General features: G+C 38.7%; 1 long non-coding RNA gene across 1 annotated transcript in view; it reads right to left on the bottom strand.

Moving 5' to 3' along the window:
- The window catches only part of LOC133244199 (uncharacterized), a 71,461-nt gene extending 51,600 nt beyond the window's left edge, over nt 1–19,861 (bottom strand). Inside the window, exon 1 of the long non-coding RNA XR_009735323.1 lies at nt 17,940–19,861. This is a non-coding gene — a long non-coding RNA (uncharacterized LOC133244199). The remainder of the gene's footprint in view (nt 1–17,939) is intronic.
- Nucleotides 19,862–20,427: the final 566 nt, after the last annotated feature.

Here is a 20,427-nt window from a genome sequence, read left to right as displayed (position 1 = left end):
CAACTTTCTCCATTGTTATTCCCCTTTCTAGGTCAGTTTGCAATAACTGAATATATTTACATGTTTTAGAATGCCTGATCTATTTTCAGCTGATCAGCCTGACAGACCTCTTATTAAAAGAATTTTCTCCATCCTTGGAGTTACATTTTTCCCCACAATGAGCTCATCATTTTGGCAGTCTTAAACAGTTGTCCAGGAAAACGTTGACATCATCTAGCAACCAAGTTCTTAATTGAATATTATCTTCCTTTCTCCTCCAAGGAGAAAGAACCCAATTCTTCACAGACCCTAGATGCGCTCTCTAGGTCTTTCTCAGAAGCTTTATTCATCCTATAGTAAAATTATAATCATGTTCAATTACTTTCACCAAGTCTCCTGTGTAATTTCTCCAAAGACAAAGTTCTCTTCCCAGTCAGCCATTTCAGAACTACATACAAAGTCTCTCTAGATCAATACTTTGTTGATTGGATATAAAATTTGGGGTTTATTCACCATTTATTCAATACTTGTATAATATTAAGCAAGACTTATAAAAAGAGAGAAAGTTTCTGCTGTCAATGAACTCTTAGCTTGTAATGGAATTTGACCCAAAAAAATGCCTTACATGAAAAGTGAAAGTTGCTCATTCATGTCCGACTCTTTGCGACCCCATGGACTATATAGTCCATGGAATTCTCCAGGCCAGAATACTGGAGTAGGTAGCCTTTCACTTCTCTGGGGGATCTTCCCAACCCAGGGATCGAACCCAGGTTCCCTGCATTGCACACAGATTCTTCACCAGAAGAGACACATGAGAAGCTCAAGAATACTGGAGTAGGTAGCCTATCCCTTCTCCAGCGGATCTTCCTGACCCAGGAATCGAACCAGGGTCTCCTGCATTGCAGGCGGATTCTTTACATGGTCAATGCATTTTAAGATCATGACAGGCAATCTGAAGACAGACCAAGAACTAAGCTGCTCAGTCTACAGACTATCGATTCCCTGAGGCATTCATTTCACACCATTATTAATCTATACCTTGTCAGAAGAAAAAGAAAATATTAATTTTAAAAAGACCTCAATTAAGAAATACCCATTCTTAAAGAATGTGTGCTGCAGTAGAGGGGACACAATTAACTATGTCTTTGCAATTGGGATTTTTAAATCCTGGATCTTAGGAGGTAAAAATGAGCCATTAATTATATTTATTTTTGGTTCATCTTCTTATATTACTCCATTCTGTCATGGGTCATATACCAATTAAAATGTATGCATGGTGTTTTTATGAACACATTAAGTGTAGATGACAATCACTAATGCAAAACCAACACAACTAAGTTGTTCTGCTGTGTTTAGCTCTGGAGGTGGGCACTGTATGAGATTCTGCAGCCTCAAGCAGTTCTGTTGATGGCTTTCTGTCCCTGGCAAAACCACTGAGGATGACTTTAATAGATGCTACATCTGCACATATGCTGTTGGTTGTCCTTCCTTCACGCTTATTCTACCCTAGCTGACTCTGCACATCTGTCATAATTTGGTGAATAATAATAAATATGCTTATGCAATAGGGGATGCTACAAGGCACCAACAACAGAAAATTCATTATGCAGCTGAGATTGGGGAAACAATCATAGGATATCGGGGACAACCTCATTGTAGCCATCTTATGCTAGATAAGGAGTTGGAAAAGATATGTCTTGACCTAATACTTCTCCTCCCTTACTGAAAATCTTATGGAAATTTCTTAACTTTTCTGCCTCAATCATTCATCTGAAGAGAATAGCTATAGGGAATAATTATATCTGTTTCAGTTACTTCAGAGTGATTCTAAGTAATAATTGAAGGGTTTTTTTTTTAAGTACTTTAAAAAGATTTTAGTTTCTCACAAGTCTGTACAGACAACATTTTCTTTAAGGTTTTATCAACCACAGTCTCATTTTTAATTTCCTTAAATGAGATGGTTTTCCATAATACCATACAATAATTGGTGCCTTTCAAGGGACAAGTTTGAAATTTCTATTACTGGTTCATAAGCCTGAAGTTGTCTTCTGAAACAGAAGTCATAATGTTTTGATCACCCATCAAAGAATATTAAGGCAGCAGTTAAGAATCTTCTCAACTGTGCACACTAATCAGGGAAATCTCCGAGATTTAGCTGCAAGTGAAGACCACAAACTGTTTCAGGAAACTTTTTATGTCTCTTTTTTCTTGGCAACAGGTGGGTGTACTTTTCCTTTCATTACTAAGGCATTCCCTGACAAATAGCTGTATTACCATCAAGTGGTATAATCATCTTCTACCATTGTTCGATGCCCACGGAAATGCTTTCTGCTGTTGACTCACTGCAAATTAACTCGATAGTGCTGAAATTAATCACCCAGATTCTTTATCTCTATTTAGAAAAACAGGGAGTCCTTGGCTTTTTGTCAGTGGTACCATCAGGAACCCAACTTTTACATCATTTATAGTTCTTTGTAATTGCCTTAAAAAGTCTAATTAGTATACTGGATTTTGTTTTCCAAGAGTTTGCTTATTTTTAATGGGTTTACTCTCTTGTTAAATGGTCTAAATGACTTTCCAAGAAGACCAGCTCTCAACAGAGGCAGACTGCTTATCAAAAAAACGACTACTAATCCAAAATGTTTTTTCCCCATGACTTTTAAGTTTAAATATTTAGTGTTGGGTTTTCACCAATTATAAGCAATTAAGCTACATTAGTAGTGAAATTTCAAATCTCTTAACACATTTTGCATGATTTTAAGATTAAATATTTAGAAATGAACTTTGGGCAATCTAAGTAAATGCATTCTGTTGAAAATTAAAATGTCACTGTTTATTCAAGAGATATTTTCCAAATACAGTCAAAATATTAAATAGTAATAATATCTTATACCTAAAAAGTACTTCAAAGTATTTTTATAGGCATTATTCATATTAATCAATCTTAAATATGTCAATAAATAGTGGAATACACATCTTTGAAGATCCTTATGTAAAGATAAATATTCTCTTCATGTTTCTTTTTAATGAATATTTTTACAGTTCTTGACAAACTGGATAAAATGTGTTGGGAATTCTAATGACTTGCTTAAATGAAATCATTTGATTCCATACATTTTCTACAGAAAAATAAGAAAAAGATCATGGAAGATACTCTATGGGATAGTACTCACACTATCTAACAAGATACAATATATGGTTACTCTGTTTTAAAGAAAGAAAAAAAGAAAGGTGCTCTCTTAGATCAAAAAAGTCAACACACTCAACAGATGCCTTTTGGAGTATTCATTGGGTGTCTCACTATTTAGATCCTGGGGATACATTAGTGAACAAACAATAATCTCTGATAGACTATAATTTATATTCTAGTGTAGAGACAGCAATAAACAAATATATACATATAAAATAGAGTCTGAGGTAGTCCTAAGTTCAGGATAAGAGGAAGGTACAGGGCTACAGAGAAGAGGAAACACCCTTTTAGAAAGGCCACCCAGGAAAGACTCAACGAAGTCAGAGATGACAGGACACCTGACGGAAACAAGGGAGAAAGATGTGTGGATACCTGGGGTCAGTGCATGCTGGGACAAGGAGACTAGCACCTGGGCCCTCATGGCAGAGTGTTGGGCAAATTCTGGGAACAGAACTGAGGTACATGTCACTAGAATACAAGGAGAAATCCCTCATGTTAGAGTTTGTGTTACAGTGACTGTTAGATTTCCACATCATGGTCTTAAATGCCTACTGCCTAACACAATTAAGAGTAAAAGCTTTGCACAAAATGCATAGACATACTGAGTAAAAGTCAATATGATCAATATGTGGACCACACTTAGGTTAAGGAGAAAAAACACAATCGTGATTTATTAAACAAAACCAAAGTATTGTTGCATTTTTTCTGATGCCTTAGAAAATTACTTAATTATATTTTCTATGTCAAATCAAAAATCTAACTTACATTCCATATGAAAGCAAAAAAAAAAAATGCTTACAAATCCATTCACTTCTTGTGGGGAATTAGAATACAAACTTCACAGCCTGATAAAACTAGACTTTCATTCTTAAACTCCCTTTACCTTCAGAACCACCAGAGAAGCCCCTAAACTCCCCTGGACACTATTAATAAAGATGTTCTCTTTTGAGGTATGTGCTTTATAACAACAGATAAGAGGCTCTCAATTATATATTTTTGCCATTGGAATTTCCATAATCCTGGATTTTATAAAATTAAAACAAACCACTTTTATTTTGTTTTTTAATATTTTAATTTACATTAAGAGCTTGTTATTTTTATAATAATTTATACAAATTTATTCTGGCATTGGGGATGGATGGATAGATAAATTGTGAGATGGATTAAAGTATGTATGCATTAATTATATGAGTATATCAATTGGGCATGATAACTACAACCAAAATAATTAAGATAGTCTTATATTATTTGCTCTGGAGGTTACTTTTTATGAAATTTTTGTCATATAACTAATCAAAACAATATTTAGCAGTAAAATGAGATGCAAACAAAAAAATCTCCAATTTAAGAGAAAGGCACAGATGTGTAATTCTGTCACGTACTAGCTGCATGACCTAAGCAAGTTACTCAGCTTCTCTGAACCTTAACTTTCTCTTCTGTAAAACAAAAACTGTAACTCCTTATTGTTTAAAACATACACTATCAAAATCCATGGCACAGTACCAGGCATTTAATAGGGTGCTCAAAGATTAACATCTGATTTATAAGTAGTAGCAGTAGTTTTTATTATCATCACTACTACTAATCATTTGTAAGTCTAACTTAATTGGTTGGAGAACAAACAATCTATGTCCCAGGTGAAACTATAATACGTACTTGACCTGCCAGGATCTACTGGTTACTTTAGAGAGAGACTCGATCAATCTTGCACTCTTAACTTACCACATGGCAGATGGTAGTATGTGATAACGTTACTCCTGAGAGTTATGCTATTTTGCTGCACCACTGATAGTGAAAAGCAGTGACCAACATCTGCAGAATTAGAAACTCAGTGAAGAAAAATAGGGAAAAGTTTATTCTCACACATTTTGGTTTAATAATTCTATTATAACATAAAGGAAACTTCAATGATTTAATGTTCCCCCAGCCAATGATGGCAACTCACTCCAGTATTCTTGCCTGGAAAACCCCCTGGAGGTCTACAGTCCATGGGATTGCAAAGAGTCGGACACAACTGAGCAAATAAACCACCAGCCAATGATAGTATACTTTTATGACTTACTTTTGAGAAAATCACATTAACAAAATATACAATTATAAATTATGTAACGCTTCTTAAAGAACATATGTTCATCACAACAGCTTTGAAAAAAATAATACATACATGCACAGAGTCCAGAATAATAATGGGAATAATAATACCTTCAAGGCGACATCTCAAATTCATGACAGGAAAGACAGCCTGTCCAAAGAACGTTTTTGAGCCAATTGATAACTGTCTAGAATACAGTGAAGTTGATTCAATACTTCACAAAGAAAAATAGGATAAAGTTCCAAATAATCAGAAGTAAAGCAGCTCATACATTTAGTGTAACACTCTGCTCCCCCAGAGTCCTCAAGGCCATCAACATGGGGTAAGACACAGCATATTCTGAATAAATCACCCCCACTCCATTCAAGGTCAAGAGACTAAAACAATACCTACTAGGACGGTTTTTCCAGTGGTCATGTATGGATGTGAGAGTTGGACTGAGCGCTGAAGAATTGATGCTTTTGAACTGTGGTGTTGGAGAAGACTCTTGAGAGTCCCTTGGACTGCAAGGAGATCCAACCAGTCCATTCTAAAGGAAATCAGTCCTGGGTGTTCATTGGAAGGACTGATGCTGAAGCTGAAACTCCAATACTTTGGCCACCTCATGCAAAGAGTTGACTCATTGGAAAAGACCCTGATGCTGGGAGGGATTGGGGGTAGGAGGAAAAGGGGATGACAGAGGATGAGATGGCTGGATGGCATCACCGACTCAATGGACATGAGTGTGAGTGAACTCCGGGAGTTGGTGATGGACAAGCAGGCCTGGCCTCCTGCCATTCATGGGGTCACAAAGAGTCTGACACGACTGAGTGACTGAACTGAACTGAACCAGAAACTCACCTTTCCCTTCTCCAATTTAAACTCTTAAGTCCTAAAGAGGCTCTCTGCCTTAAATACCCTTGGGGACTTACTTCATCAGGCCCTTTATCCTCGGGTGTGTCCATCACCACACTCTTAGAACAGACAGCTACATTCTAATCATGGAAAGAATCCTGACATCATTTTTCTAATTCCACCAATCCACACAATTGTTGAAACTCTTCCACTCTCAGTTCAGTTCAGTCACTCAGTCATGTCGGACTCTTTGTGACCCCTTGGACTGCATCAGGCCAGGCCTCCCTGTCTATCACGAACTCCCAGAGTTTACTCAAACTCATGTCCATTGAGTCGGTGATGCCATCCAGCCATCTCATCCTCTGTCATCCCCTTCTCCTCCTGCCCCCAATCCCTCCCAGCATCAGGGTCTTTTCCAATGAGTCAACTCTTCACATCAGGTGGCCAAAGTATTGGAGTTTCAGCTTCAGCATCAGTCCTTCCAATGAACACCCAGGACTGATTTCCTTTAGAATGGACTGGTTGGATCTCCTTGCAGTCCAAGGGACTCTCAAGAGTCTTCTCTAACACCACAGTTCAAAAGCATCAATTCTTCGGAGCTCAGCTTTCTTTAAGTCCAACTCTAACATCCATACATGACTACTGGAAAAACCATAGCCTTGACTAGACGGACCTTTGTTGGCAAAGTAATGTCTCTGCTTTTTAATACGCTGTCTAGGTTGGTCGTAACTTTCCTTCCAAGCCGTAAGCGTCTTTTAATTTCATGGCTGCAATCACCATCTGCAGTGATTTTGGAGCCCCCAAAAATAAAGTCTGACACTGTTTCCACTGTTTCCCCATCTATTTCACATGAAGTGATGGGACTGGATGCCATGATCTTAGTTTTCTGAATGTTGAGCTTTAAGCCAACTTTTTCACTCTCCTCTTTCAATTTCATCAAGCGGCCCTTTAGTTCTTCACTTTCTGCCATAAGAGTGATGTCATCTGCACATCTGAGGTTATTGATTTTTCTCCTAGCAATCTTGATTCAAGCATGTGCTTCATCCAGCCCAGGATTTTTCATGATGTACTCTGCATATAAGTTAAATAAGCAGGGTGACAATATACAGTCTTGACATACTCCTTTTCCTATCTGGATCCAGTCTGTTGTTCCATGTCCAGTTCTAATTGTTGCTTCCTGACCTGCATACAGATTTCTCAAGAGGCAGGTCAGGTGGTCTGGCATTTACATCTCTTTCAGAATTTTCCACAGTTGATTGTGATCCACACAGTCAAAGGCTTTGGCATAGTCAATAAAGCAGAAATAGATGTTTTTCTGAACTCTCTTGTTTTTTCGATGATCCAGTGGATGTTGGCAATTTGATCTCTGGTTCCTCTGCCTTTTCTAAACCAGCTTGAACATCTGGAAGTTCACGGTTCACATATTGCTGAAGCCTGGCTTGGAGAATTTTGAGCATTACTTTACTAGCGTGTGAGATGAGTGCAATTGTGCAGTAGTTTGAGCATTCTTTGGCATTGCCTTTCTTTGGGATTGGAATGAAAACTGACCTTTTCCAGTCCTGTGGCCACTGCTGAGTTTTCCAAATTTGCTGGCATATTGATTGAAGCACTTTCACAGCATCATCTTTCAGGATTTGAAAGAGCTCAACTGGAATTCCATCACCTCCACTAGCTTTGTTCATACTGATGCTTCCTAAGGCCCACTTGACTTCACATTCCAGGATGTCTGGTCCTAGGTAGTGATCACATCATCACGATTATCTGGGTCATGAAGATCTTTTTTGTACAGTTCTTCTGTGTATTCTTGCCACCTCTTCTTAATATCTTTTGCTTCTGTTAAGTCCATACCATTTCTGTCTCTTATTGAGCCCATCTTTACATCTCCCACCAGGGACTTCCCTGGTGGCTCAGATGGTAAAGTATCTGCCTACAATGCAGGAGACCCGGGTTCAATCCCTGGATTGGGAAGATCTCCTGGAGAAGGAAATGGCAATGAAGAAGCCTGGTAGACTACAGTCCGTGGTGTTGCAAAGAGTCGGACGGGACTGAGTGACTTCACTTCACTTTCATCTTCCACTCTACCCTCTGCAATTCATGGTTCCATGATCAGCAAGATCATCTTCCCTTCATCTTCTAGAAGTCTGGTTCTCCCCATGGACCCTCCTTCTCCTGCAACTCTTTGAAGTGGCAGCTGTTACTGACCCCTAATCTGAATGTCACTAAGCTACAAGTGAGGTAAATATCAGCCTCAGTCCTCATTGCTGTTTTCAGACTGTTCCCTCCCTAAAATAACCTGCTTTGAATACACTGTCAGCAGATTACATCACTAAATATTCCCTATTTTTCTGACATATCAAATGTTCTAGATCATTTTTGATAATTTCTCAAAAAGTCCAGCCCCTGAGTCTCTCTTCACAATACTCTACCTTCCTGCCAGTAGTCATGCATGGATATGAGAGTTGAACCATAAAGAAGACTAAGCAACAAATAATAGATGCTTTCAAACTATGATGCTGGAGAAGACTCTTGAGAGTCCCTTGGTCAGCAAGGAGATCAAACCAGTCCGTCCTAAAGGAAATTAATCCTGAATATTCATTGGAAGGACTGATGCTGAAGCTCAAGCTCAAGTTCCAATACTTTGGCCACTTGATGCAAAGAGCAGACTCAGTGGAAAAGAACTTGATGCTGGGAAAGCTTGAGGGCAGGAGGAGAAGGGGGTGACAGAGGATGAGATGGTTGGATGGCATCATAGACTCACTGGACATGAGTTTGAGCAAACTTCAGGAAATAGTGAAGGGCAGGGAAGGCTGGCATGCTGCAGTCCATGGGGTAGCAAAGAGTCAGACACAACAGAGTGACTGAATAACAACAGCAGTGAACAGTCTAAAAGGGTTTGCTAGGACGGCTTAACAAAATACACGGGACTGGGTAGCTTAGTAAGCAGAATTATTTTTTCACAGTTCAGGAGGCTGAAAGTCCAAGATCAAGGTGCTTACAAAATTTATTTCCTCTGAGACCTCTCCGTGGCTTACAGATGGCCACCCATCTGCTGTTCCCTTCCACATGGTTTTTCTATGTGCACAAACCTCTCTAAGGTCTCTGTATGTCCTAACATCCCTGATGACCTCATTTTAAAAAGATAACTTCTTAATTATCTCTTTAAAGACTCTACATCCAAATACAGTCACATTCTGAAGTTTAAGGAGTTACAGCTTCAATTTTGAGGGAACACAATTCAGCCCATAACATTTGTGGATGATCCATTTAATACTTGTCTTCTCTTTTGTGTGCTTTCATGTCTTTTATGATCCTGTCACTAAAGATAGATCCTTTAAATATTTACATCATATTATGTCATTCACCTATCTGAGCTACTCATTATCAAGACTGCATAGAGGCTTTGCTATAACGGCAACTCTTTCATAATTTCAATTTATTGCTTCCCAACCTCTGGTGATTCCTCTTCTCAGCCTACTCCTAAAAATATTTCAGTCACAGTAACCCTTTAGTCCCAGTAAAAAGATTCCTATCACCTACCCCTGCCCTTTGATATTACGATTCCCCTCTTTTAACTGCTTATATTACATGGTTTCTCTTCCCCTCCTCTCTCTTCATTGAACTAATTTGGAAATGCTATAATCCTGGTTAAATCCAACTCTCACCATTCTGTTCCTGCATACCTTACAGCTGAACAAAACTAATCTCACTCTAAATCCCTCAAGAGGGCCCTTGCTGCTACCAGAACAGTTATGATCCATATATATTCACTCCCCAACACTCCAAGATGACCATGACACCTGTTCTCTCTTCCCACCCTCCAATACCTCCTCACTCTTAAAGCCCTTGTTACTAACCTCACTGAGATAATTAAAGGATTCAGAAAGTCCTGGCACCACGACATCTGTGTACCTATGTCCATCTAGACTCAGGTAGAGTCTGTCTTCCTTCCTATTGGCATAGATAAACCATCCATCTTTATAATCTTGTACATTAGATCCCACCCCTCACTTTAGCAAGTCAATATTTTACATTTTCTGTCACTTTCTCCTTTATCATCAAATTCTTGTTTCCTTCTGTCCCATGTCCATCAGCATAGCTTGTGTGTGCATTTAATTTCTCTCAAAACAACAATTCTTTAAACTTTCTTTCAGCCTCACTTTCTCTATCAGATACCATCTCATTTTGTTCTTCCCTCCTAACAAAATTTCTTGAGATTTCTCTAAACTGTCATTCATTACACTCCAGCCCCATGGCTCTTGCTCTTTCTCAGGCATGCTCCTAACTTAAGAGTCTTAACCTAGCCAGTTTTTTTCCCAGAGAAAAGTCACTCACTTCCTTCCTATCTTTACTCAGATGTTATCTTCTCAATGAGGTCTAACAGCAATCACCTTATTTTAAACTGCAGCATACGCCTGCCACTTGGTATTCCAGTTCCCCTTCACCAACTTTCTCTACCTTAACTTTAATAGCACTCATCACTTTTGGCATACTACATAATTTATGTATTATATTGTTTTGGGGATTTCTGCTTTGGTTTGGTTTTTAAATCTATCTCCTTCCGCTAGTATATAAACTCTACAATGGGATGGATATTTGTCTTGATCAGTGATACATCCCAAGTACTTAAAATAGTTCCTAGTACATGAGAGACACTCAATAAATATGTGTTCAATAAATGGATGAACAAATCCAATAAAAATTTAGATGTTAAAAAGATAAGCTTATCAAATGCTGGAAGAAAATTGCGTGTTGAGTAAGGTGACAGTGGGTAGGGGACTTGTATAGAAAAGGCCTCTCTATTATATCTCAAAACCCTAAATCCACAAAAAAGATAAATAATTTGAATATATTAAATTTTTTTTAATTTGCCCAACAAAGCACCTTAAACTAAAACAAATCTCAAATTCAAAAAACAATTTGATCCTCATATCATGGATAATGGTTAATCCTTAAAATATATAAAGGCCTCCTAAAAATTAATAAGATAATTTTATTATTTTATAAATCCAATAGAAAAATAGATAAAGGCTAGGAACATACAATTGATCAGTTCAGTTCAGTCCCTCAGTCATGTCCAACTCTTTGTGACCTGATGCACTGCAGCACACCAGGCTTCCCTGTCCATCACCAACTCCCAGAGTTCACTCAAACTCATGTTCATTGAGTCGGTGATGCCATCCAGCCATCTCATCCTCTGTCTTCCCCTTCTCCTCCTGCCCCCAATCCCTCCCAACATCAGAGTTTTTTCCAATGAGTCAACTCTTCATATGAGGTGGCCAAAGTATTGGAGTTTCAGCTTTAGTGTCAGTCCTTCCAAAGAACACCCAGGACTGATCTCCTTTAGAATGGACTGGGTGGATCTCCTTGCAGTCCAAGGGACTCTCAAGAGTTTTCTCCAACACCACAGTTCAAAAGCATCAATTCTTCGGCACTCAGCTTTCTTTATGGTCCACCTCTCACATCCATACATGACTACTGGAAAAACCATAGCCTTGACTAGACGGACCTTTGTTGGCAAAGTAATGTCTCTGCTTTTTAATACGCTGTCTAGGTTGGTCGTAACTTTCCTTCCAAGCCGTAAGCGTCTTTTAATTTCATGGCTGCAATCACCATCTGCAGTGATTTTGGAGCCCAAGAAAACAAAGTCTGACACTGTTTCCATTGTTTCCCCATTTATTTGGTGTGAAGTGATGGGACTGGCATCTGGTCCCATCACTTCATGTGAAATGGATCCAACCAGTCCATTCTAAAGGAGATCAGTCCTGGGTGTTCTTTGGAAGGACTGACGCTAAAGCTGAAACTCCAATACTTTGGCTACCTCATATGAAGAGTTGACTCATTGGAAAAGATTCTGATGCTGGGAGGGATTGGGGGCAGGAGGAGAAGGGGACGACAGAGGATGAGATGGCTGGATGGCATCATCGACTCAATGTGCATGAGTTTGAGTGAACTCTGGGAGTTGGTGATAGACAGGAAGCCTGGCGTGCTGCGATTCATGGGGTCGCAAAGAGTCGGACACGACTGAGTGACTGAACTGAATTGAACTGAACTGATGGGACTGGATGCCATGATCTTCGTTCTTTGAATGTTGAGTTTTAAGCCAGCTTTTTCATTCTCCTCTTTCACTTTCATCAAGAGGCTCTTCAGTTCCTCTTCACTTTCTGCCATAACAGTGGCATCATCTGCATATCTGAGGTTATTGATACTTCTCCCAGAAATCTTGATTCACATATACAATTTATACAGGACTGGAAATAATAATTGTTTTTAACCATATGAAAATATGCCCAACTTCTCTCATAATACAAATTAAAACTACCATGAGATACTATATTTATGAATCATATTGATAAAATCCAAAAGCACTTTGTAGATGTGCTCATACATTGCTGCTGAAAGTACAAATTGGTACAAGTTCTTTGTAAAGCAATTTATCAAAATCTGACAAAATCACAAATGAATAGACCTTCTGAATTAATGATACCACTTCTGAAATTTATTCTGTATGAATCTATTTGCATATTATGAGGTCTGTAAAAGATAATTCATTGTAATACACCATGCATTATTAAAACGCTGGAAAGTGTTCATCAGTAAGACTTTGGTTAAATAAATGATATCTCCACCAACTGAAATACTTTTCAACTGTATAAAAGAATGTAAAACTTTATATTTTGTTGTGACAGAAACTCTAAGATACAATGTTAAGTGAATACTACATCAAGCAGAACATCAGTATCTTATGTTTAAAAAACAGAAATAAGAATACACATAAATACTGGCATTTGCTTACATGTATAAAAGCAAACACTAGAAGCACACCCAGTAAGTCCCCTACGTATGAATCTTCAAGTTGAGAACTTTCAAAGATGTGAACATGCATATGGTTCCAGCAAGAAACCCTCCCTCCTCCAGTCAGTAACTCTTCTTGCCTGTTTACTCCGTGCTAGCCCCTGCATGCCAGCTGTTGTAGGGTACTACTGTACTTTTGAAAGTACTGTATTGTAAGATTAAGGATGTTTTATTTGTTTTTATGTATAATTTAGGTGAAAAGTGGTGTAAACCTAACACAGCACACTGTTACATAGCCAGTTGTGTTAGTTGGGTGCCTAGGCTAACCTTGTTGGACTTCTGAACAAACTGAATTTACAAATGCACCTTCAGAATGGAACCTGTTCATATGTTGGGGACTTTCTCAAAAATTAATATAAGTGTTACCTGTAGAATAAAGAGGTGGAAGTGTTAGCTGCTCAGTCGTGTCTAACTCTTTGCAACCCCAAGAACTGTAGTCCATCAAGCTCCTTTGTCCAGGGGACTCTCTAGGCAAGAATACTAGAGTGGGTTGCCATTCCCTTCTCTAGGGGTTATTCGCAACTCAGGATTGAACTCAGGTGTCCAACATTGCAGGCAGATTCTTTACCATCTGAGCCACCAAGGAAACTTTTCACTGTGTATCTTTCTGCACTTTGTATATTATTTTTCAACTATGATAATGTATTATCTATCCTAATAAACACATTTTAAGAATAGTTGCAGATAAATAGCTCATAAGAAAATCATATCAATGCTACATCATTGAAATTCCAACTAACTTACTTTTATAAACACCTTGACTAAACACTTTATATATACCAAATATGAAAACAGACAAAAAGAACATTTCTCCAGTTTGACTACAGGATGAGTGTGGCGAGGGAAGAACAGGAACTGGTAAAGAATTCATTACTGTTATTTATTAGATACTGCAGGCCTGAAAACATGTCAGGAATCCAAATAAAACAAGGCAAGAAGCAGTATTAGCATCAAAAACAACCACTCACAGTGAGCAATACCACTTGCAGAATGAATAAACAGGTGTATAGCCACTTAAAGTTTAATTTCCACATAATAGGAACAAACAGATAAATAAAAGAGAGGCCTTCCCACTGAGACCAAGAAAAATTGGACCACAGAGGAGCAGCACAGCACTATTGTTAAAATAACAATCAAGATAGTGGGTGATGAAAACAGAAGGAAAATACAGAAACTGAAGGTAATCCTCCTTATATTTTACATCTATTAATTCCTTTATATGTATAGTTCAAGGCCCTCAGATGAAGGAAGACTCTGATGCCAAAACTCCCACCTTTGGGTACAAAAGTATCTTGTTCAAAAGTGGTGAGTACAAGTACAGACAAATAGATTTCTCCCACTAATAGCTCTAACAATAGTCTTCACCAAAAACTGGGAGATCAAAGGGGTGTAACCAAATGAACTGAAAATGTAATTGAAGATATATGTAAGAATGAATGGAATTGGGAGTATTCTACCTAAAGAAAAGAAGGGTAAGAAAAAAGGTGAGTAGAATCAGCATCAGTAAGAACACATTATTTAATTACCAAGCATTTCAGACTTTGGGAATCAGAAAATTAAAAAAAAAAAACAAACACTCCCTCCAGGGAGCTTTGGAGATGGGACATGCACATTAAAACCAAGTTTATAAACTTGTTGCTTGAGAGTCAGTCCAGCACAGAAATATATTTTATTATAGAATGCTATGTCAATACTAAATATGCTAGCCACTTTCATATAAAAATCTGGATTTTCAGTTTCTTTTCAAAACTGGGGCACAGAGGACCACCAAGCATTGAGAAGTAGAAGTGTTAAGGAACCCTGGGATGTCTTTTACACTGAGAACAGAGGAAGCACCATGTGACAGAAACCACCAGGGGCCTGGAGCCTAGAAAGCTTACAACAAGATGAAGCATAGTGTTGAGGCGTATAGTAGACAGCTTGGGCAGCCATCACAAAATACCATGGGCTGAGTGGCTCAAACAACAGAAATTTATTTTCCTACAATTCTGAAGGCTGGAAGTCCAAGAACAGGGTGCCAGCATGTTCAGGTTCTAGTAAGAGCTGTTTTCCTGCTTTGCAGAGAGCCCTTCTTGCTGTGAACACACGTGGGGGGTAGTCGGCTATCTCTCTCCTCTCTCTTCCTGTGCTTATAAAGCCATTAATCCTATCATGAGAGCCCCAAGACCCTCATGACCAAATCTAAGCCTATTTACCTCCCAAAGGCCCCACCTTCAACTGCAGCCACATGGACAGCAGGGGTAAGGCTTCAACATATGGATTTGTGTGTGCTTGTGCACGCTCAGTCGTGTCTGACTCTTGGTGACCTCGTGGACCGTAGCCTTCTAGGCTTCTCTGTCCATGGGATTTTCCAGGCAAGAATACTGAAGTGAATTGCCATTTCCCACTCCAGAGGATCTTCCCAACCCAGGGATCGAACCCAAGTCTCTTGAGTCTCCTGCATTCGCAGGCAGATTCTTTACCACTGAGTCACCTGGGAAGCCCATGAATTTATGGGGGTGACACAAACATTTGGTCCATAAAAGGAGCAGAAGTAAACCATGTGCTGAGTAAGAAATGTGAAAGTTAATGGAAATGTGGTTAGAAGAGATATGACATTTCAATGATCTCTTCCACTCTTTTGTATTTCAAATTCAGTGTAGTTAAAAATCTTTCTCCACACAGCGTTTCCTTTGTGGTTCGGTGGTAAAGAATCTGCCTGCCAATGCAGGAGGCACAGGTTCGATCCCTGGTCCATGAAGATCCCACAGGCCCCAGAGCAACTAAGGCCATGCACAACTATTGAGTCTGTACCCAGAGCCTGGGAGTCAAAACTACTGGGCCCATGTACTGCAACTACTGGGCTCTCATGCCTAAAGCCCTGCTTCCCAACAAGAGAAGCCACCACAATGAGAAGCCCATGCACCATAAAGAAGACCCTGCTCATTGCAACTACAGAAAGCCTGCCCACAGCAACGAAGATCCACACAACCCAAAATAAATAAAGAATTTTTTTTTTTAAACTGTCTCCTCTCAAAACTTCACTCTCTAACTTACAACTATTATACCACCAAAAACTCATCTTGAAATCTTTCTAGAAAAGGTAATATATATTCCATTCCATACCAATTATGGACATAAAAGTCAATTTCACAAAGTACATAAGAAAATTGGTTCTGCTAATTTACCTTTCATTAAAAATAAATAAATAATACTTTTAGTGAGCAGAGACTTAGAATCTGGCCAATAATTTGAGATATTAAATTAGTTAATTAATTAATTTAGTGATGTTAAATAGTCAAATGAGGTCACAAGGTCTACTTTAAAATTAATTACCTGTGCACATTCTTCAACAATATGGAAGCCTTTCATTTATTTTTCAAAACAGCTGTTAAATACTTAATTTTTAAAAACATGCTGCTAAAAATCTTCTTTTGCCCATGAAAGTCACCATATTTACACTTCTGTTATCCTTCCTTTCAGCTTCTTTTGAAAGCAGGTGGCTTTTGTTTCATAATTAGCAAATACTAAAATAGATCATCAAAATGCAACTTTGTCAAGCTCCTAAAAGCTCCTATATCAGAATATGGTCCAATCCATACTGGTAACAGAGCTGATACAAGACTGCTCTGCCCAGAGATGGGGTCTCTCATAGCTCTGCAAATCTAATGTTCCCTTCACAGGTCCTTCAGATCAGATAAGATCAGATCAGTCGCTCAGTCATGTCCAAAGCTTTGTGACCCCATGAATTACAGCACACCAGGCCTCCCTGTCCATCACCAACTCCCGGAGTTCACCCAGACTCACGTCCATCGAGTTAGTGATGCCGTCCAGCCATCTCATCCTCTGTCGTCCCCTTCTCCTCTCGCCCCCAATCCCTCCCAGCATCAGAGTCTTTTCCAATGAATCAACTCTTCTCATGAGGTGGCCAAAGTACTGGAGTTTCAGCTTTAGCATCATTCCTTCCAAAGAAATGCCAGGGCTGATCTCCTTCAGAATGGACTGGTTGGATCTCCTTGCAGTCCAAGGGACTCTCAAGAGTCTTCTCCAACACCACAGTTCAAAAGCATCAATTCTTCGGCGCTCAGCCTTCTTCACAGTCCAACTCTAACATCCATACATGACCACAGGAAAAACCATAGCCTTGACTAGACGAACCTTTGTTGGCAAAGTAATGTCTCTGCTTTTGAATATGCTATCTAGGTTGGTCATAACTTTCCTTCCAAGGAGTAAGCATCTTTTAATTTCATGGCTGCAGTCACCATCTGCAGTGATTTTGGAGCCCCCAAAAATAAAGTCTGACACTGTTTCCACTGTTTCCCCATCTATTTCCTATGGTCCTTACTGTCCTCAAATCTAAAGCTGGGTTTGGAACCAGGAATCTGATAAATGCAGGACAATCTTATCTTTGCTGCATTAGGCCCAAAGAAGAATCAACCTACGTGAACCACTCTACAGATCTGAGAGTCACTTACTTGCCACAGCTCCACCACTAGCTCTTTGGCCACTTGATCTCTGAACTTCACTTGCCTAATCTCCAAATGATAAATCTTCACTTCCCAATAATAATGCCTGTCTCTTAGAATTATTATAAATTAAATTCTTAGTACAATGTCCAACAAAAAAGAAAGCACTTAAGGCAGGTCAAAAAGAGACAGATTACATGAATTTATTCTCTCTCCCTCCTAAACCATACCATAATGGAGTTGTTTTAAGGCACAAAGCCACAAGGACAAAGAGAACAGAGAAAAGGAAGGAAAGTTTAGAAGTCAAAAAAGTAAATGATAAGTAATTGGAACTTGACAGCAGACTCAGGAAGGCAAAAGGCAAAGCAGGCAATGAAGGAAGTGAAAAATAACCCCATTTAAGACTATAACTGTGCCCCATACCCACACACCCCATCCCACCCCACGCCTGTCTGAGGCATAGGTGAAAACAAAGCCAAAACAAGAAGTCTGGTAAGAAGTCTTTTAAAGAACAGGAATCCCGCCCACCCTTATAAGACCAGATCACCTGGGTGATGGTTTCTCCGCAGGGCACATTCACATCCTGAATGCTGAGACTTCAGGCTGCTTACCCTAGTACTTCACAAAGGTGGAAAGTCAGGCTTAAAAATAACTTGCCAGACAGGCGATTAGAAGAGCTTTCTCAGAAGAAATATGATGTCTACCTTGACAGATAGGGATCAAAACAAACAAGTAAATGGAAAAGTCACCTCAGAAGAAATAAAAGTCACCAAAGCAGGGAGAAGAAATTTTCAAAATATTACTAAGACTATCAGAAATAAAATAAAAAAAATACTGCATCCATGAAAAAGAGAACAGAATGCTATTTTTAAAAATGAGCATCAGGAAATAAAACAGCTTTCCAGTCTCCTCTGTAACACAGTAGGTAAAGACTGAGTACTCTCCTTGGTAAGGATTTCCAGAATCAGTAACAATCACATTTGGTGTTTTGGGCTCCCACATCCAGATTTCACATCCTTTTTATAAATGCATCCCCCTGCCCCCAATTCCCTATTCTGATTTAGATATCCTTTATCTGTGCACTCAACACCCTGTGCATACATCTTTCATATTTCATACGGAATATACCCTAATTTCTATTTGTTGTCAATCTTCCATATTCGAGTGCAAAGTTTCTCCAGGGAAGGGACTGGGTGTTACCAACACATAGCATAGTGTCTGGCATATAAGTAGGTGCTCAGTAAATGTTTTGAGCAGATAAGTAATTGGATAGGGGAATTGTCATCACACCAGTTTGGTATGTCCCCAAGGCTGATCATTCCAAAAACCCATTATCAGCTCTGCTGGACCCCCACAGTAAACTCAGATAAGACACTTAACTAGGGAAAGAACCAGAAAAATGTTTGAGAAGAGGAAGAAGGGATGAGTGGGATATTCCCTTCAGTAAAGAAGGTCAATTGAACAAATAACATATAATTTTATACAAAAAAAAAAAAACCACTCTATGGAGCACCTATGGAATTAAGCTTCTGATTGCTAAGGCAAATGCTGTATTACTATAGTTAAACTCCAAATATCCATTTATGTATTCTAAAATATTAACAGTGGTCATATTTGAAGTTATTTTCTTCTTTTTGCTTGTCTTTTCCGATGTTTTTACAGTGTACAAGTATTGCTTCAGTTCAGTTCAGTTTAATAGCTCAGTCATGTCCAACTCTGCGACCCCATGGACTGCAGCACGCCAGGCTTCCCTGTCCATCACCAACTCCCAGAGCTTGCTCAAACTCACATCCATCAAGTCAGTGATGCCATCCAACCATCTCATCCTCTGTCGTCTCCTTCTCTTTCTGCCTTCAATATTTCTCAGCATCAGGGTCTTTTCCAAAAGAGACCCAGGCATGCATATTTCTTATAAGCTACACAGATGATTCCAATCCTCAGGCAGGTCTGACAATAGCAATTTACAGAATATATGAAGACTCATTAGAGCCTTAAGGCAAGAACTAGGACTCCACCCAGTAACTGCTCTCAGTGACTTTACTCATAACTTGTAAGTGGAAAAGTAATCATTAGTTCAGTAAGAGGGGTAGATGACACATAAAGAATAGGATTTCTCCTGGTGCTTGAGCAACATTAATCCGGATCCAAAGTATCTATTAAGTGAAGACAATGAGTAAGATAGGATTTATCAGGCTTATTTCAAGTTTATCTTGCTTTTCTGTATTTCTAACTCCTAAAGAGTAATTTCTTAGAAGATTAACTCCATTAAAAACCCACCCTCTTATCCTTTTTGCTAGCAATTCTCTCCAAAGTACATAAAAGCCTATTTCAGTTTTTAAGAAGCTAGTTAATCAAATGGATATTCAAGTTCATTTCTTTGGTGTCCTTTGCTAAGAGTTGACACTCAAATAAGGGCTTATAGCACATGCATTTGAGCTATTAGTCACGTCTGCTAACCATTTATCTTCCTTCTTTTTTCTCAACTCAAAAGCTAAAATTCTGTTAGCCTGTCACTTTATTTTTATTCACTAAAATATTACATTCAAATCACATCACTATTATATTAATGTAATAGATGAGCTCTGTAACTGAATGTGAATACTATCACTTTGCACCCTTCTAGAGTTATTAATTTCAGTGTATTCATTGTATTTTCGAATAGGGCTGCACAGTAAATAATACAACAGAAAGAGGCTTTAACCTATTCCCAAAGCCTATATACAAGGATATAAAGCCAGTGGTGTATTAACTTAAAAAATAGATCAATCTTATCTTGCAAAGAGAAGATAAAAGGTAGTTCTGTCATTAAAGACAGCCATGCTTGAGGCTGTAAACCATACTTGAGAATATAAAGAGAAGCCTGCAAGTATCTGTTAAATTTAGCTTTCCCTCCTTGAAGAAAGTCTTCAACCTGATAGACATTTTAAAAACAAAAAAGCAGATTTAATCATCCAGGCATTTCCTCGTGTTAACTAGGCAGAGAAAGCATAAACCCAATAACAACAACAATAATTATAATATCATTTTACAGCACT

The sequence above is a fragment of the Bos javanicus genome, chromosome 3 (genome assembly GCF_032452875.1).
Source record: "Bos javanicus breed banteng chromosome 3, ARS-OSU_banteng_1.0, whole genome shotgun sequence".
Lineage (NCBI taxonomy): Eukaryota > Metazoa > Chordata > Mammalia > Artiodactyla > Bovidae > Bos > Bos javanicus.
The sequence above is the reverse complement of the archived record's forward strand: the minus strand, read 5'-3'. Positions and strand labels throughout refer to the sequence as shown.